Raw genomic sequence first — 3,151 nt, forward strand, 5'->3', positions numbered from 1 at the left:
ATGTATCAGTCTCTTAATTGTTCTATGTCACTGAGTAAAGTTATATCTAAATGTCTTGTGGCCAAAACAAAAGGGAGAATTTTTATAAAAGATGTTTTGGCCCCTTAGAAGAACTGATTATGTCATATCTGATAACTGATCATAATTTCTTTAGTATAAGTAAGAAATTAAATCATGGCAAGAAAAAAAATATTCCTCTGGCTCTTGGGTATTTTAATTTGAAAAATGGAGTGTCAACCATATTCTTGATTTTTATGAAGATTTTAATAAAACTATAGAAAATGCAAAAGACTGTTGATATCTTGTTCAAATAGAAGTAGACTTTGCTCATCTATCTGCATATTCAGCAGGTGTACTGTACAAATGTAAATTTTAGAAAATTCCAGTCTATCAACTGCTTATCAAAGAAAATGAAAAGATGTTATCTGCTGTATGTTCTACATACCTTGTACACAACAGTACCAAAAAAAAAAAAGTGTGATTTGCTTACCTATAATATCAAGGCTTTCATAATGAAAACATTTGTCACTTTACAATTTCCTTAACATGTGGAGAAGCATTTAATGAGATTATGGACTTTATAGAAATGGAAGGAGATTGTCTCATTAAACATATGTCTATAAGATGGATATTATTATTGCCAGACATAGAAAAGAAATTAAAATATTAGTTTGCCCTAAAATCATATTTTTAAAGTGGACAAGAAGAATGTCCTTCTGTAATTTGAAAATGCATTGAGAGTGAGGATGGAAAAAAAAGATTACAGTAAAACAGAAATTTATATGCTGTTCCCTGAAATTGATGATCTTTGAAGAAGTCATAAGGAACCTAGGAAAGGATGAACTGGCCGCACATGAATTGTTCAATGTTATGTGTAGGTTGTAACAAATGACTTGTTTTGTGTGTGTGTGTGTGTATGGAGGGTGATTAAAACTTCTTTAAAATCAGAAAATGACAGCCAAATTAAACAAGATTTTCTCTCTCTTTTTTTTTTTTTTACTAAAACTGTACTTTATTTCAAATCTAACTTCAATTTCACAAGTTGAAATTACCTCTATGCTTTAAAAGCATTTTTCCTAAGAAAGAGAGATTTAACTTATGGTATCCAATATGCTTAAGTGTTTAAAAATGATGGACAATTTAGATATGGATAACCTACATTAACTTCTACATGCAAAGGCCCTGATTGATAAGCAACTGTCTACCAAAACAAGCCTGTAAGTAGAAAATGAATGAATATTTTGGGAAAGCTAGAAACTAATTCTTGCCACTGAAAACCTGCTGTTGGTAGTTCCAATCAAGATGGAGGAGTAGGTAAATGCTTTGATTGTTTCCTTCATGACCATATTAAAATTGCAACTAAATTATAGAACAATCAACCTGTAGAACCATCTGAAGACTAGCTGAACCAAAGTCCTATAACTAAGGAAATAAAGAAGAAGCCACCTCAAGACTGGTAGGAGGGGTTGAGACATGAAACAAGCTGGCCCAACACCCACCTGAATTGAGGAGACTACCTTGGCTGCAGAGGTCCCCCCCTGAGGAGCAAGGGTCCCAGCCCCACACCAAGATTCTCCTCTTGGAGCACTGCCAGGAAGAGAAGCCCCGATGGCATTTGGTTGTGAAAAACAGCAAGGATTCTCTCTGACCAGGTGAGATGGAAGGAAGCTGGAGACCAAGGTATCCTCTTAAAGGGCCCTCACTCAGACTCACTCACTCACAGGCACTCACCCTGGGCTCTGATGAAGGGACTGTGGTTCGAGAGGTGCCAGAGACATACAGGGACAAACTGAGTTGTGTGGTCTCAAGGTGAGTGCTGGAGGGACAGCCACAGGGTCCCTGTGTTGGGCCTTCCTCCCATTTTTAGCCAGTGGACAGGTACCATCTTCTCTGTGTTGAGCCCTTCCTCCACACAGCTCAATCTGAATTTTCATTGACCTGGTGAGCTTCACTCACTCCACTCTGGTGACTCCCAGGGGCTCCACTGCACTCAACTTGTGTAACACCAGAGTCTTTTTCATGGCTGACAAGCAGCTGGTGTTGGCCTGATCTCCACTCTTTCTTGGACAACAATCAGGTTCCATGGACCCCAGTCAGGCAGCAGTTGGCCTTGACGTGCTCTAAGACTTCTGCAGCGTGGACCTAGGCTCAAACTGGGGTCAAATCTGAATCTGCATTAACCTGTTGAATACCACTCACTCCACACTGGTGACTTCCTGGGACCCCAACCCCACCCAATTCTCTTACCACTTGAGTCTCTTTCAGCCACTGAGCCTTAAGGACAGTAGGCCTCTGGGTGCCCTAGGCCTTTTGCTGAGCTGCCCCAGGCCCAGTACTGGCGGCCAACTTCAGGTCCCAGCGTGGCCTTTTCTATGTCCTGCTAGGTCCAACACAGGCAGCAACCAACCATGGATTACTTTGTAACTCCTAACAGGTAGCCCAAAACTAGTCACAGGCAGCTGCTGACCTTTCCCTGGACAGGAGCTTCACCCAAGAGGCCCCAGAACAAGTATGCCTGGTGGCCAGTTCCAAACAACAGAACACCATAAGCAGCACACAAAAAGTGTGGTCTCAGCAGGAACCAGAGACCGTTAGGATTAATCCCTCTCTGTGAGGTGAGCCCGCACATAGCAGCTCCTATACTGTGGTCATGGCCAAATCCCACACCAGTCAGCCTGAGGGTCATTCCCATCCACTGATGTACCAACAGGAATCAAGGCTCAACAACAACAGAAGAACACACACAACTCACACAAAGGAAACTCCTGAAGCATCTGGCTCAGGTGATAAGGGAGAATGCACCAGTGGGCTCCACAGTACACCCATTACATAAGGCCACCATACCAAGGCTGGGTGACATAGCAGATCTACCTAATCCAGAGAAACAAACAAACATATCCCAAATAAAAGAACAAGAGAAAACTCCAGAAAAAGAACTAAACAAAATGGAGGCAAACAATCTCGGATACTGAGTTCAAAACACTGGTTATAAGGATGCTTAAAGGGGCCAGCTGAGTGGCTCAGTTGGTTAAGAGCTCGCTCAAGAGTTTGAGCTCTGAGCAACAGCGGTTAGAGTCCTAGCCCGAGCTGAGCAGCCACTGAGCTGCCAACAGGTAGCAGGATGGCTCAGCTAAAAAAAAAAAAAAAAAAT

The sequence above is a fragment of the Hipposideros armiger genome, unplaced genomic scaffold (genome assembly GCF_001890085.2).
Source record: "Hipposideros armiger isolate ML-2016 unplaced genomic scaffold, ASM189008v1 scaffold_593, whole genome shotgun sequence".
Classification (NCBI taxonomy): Eukaryota; Metazoa; Chordata; class Mammalia; order Chiroptera; family Hipposideridae; genus Hipposideros; species Hipposideros armiger.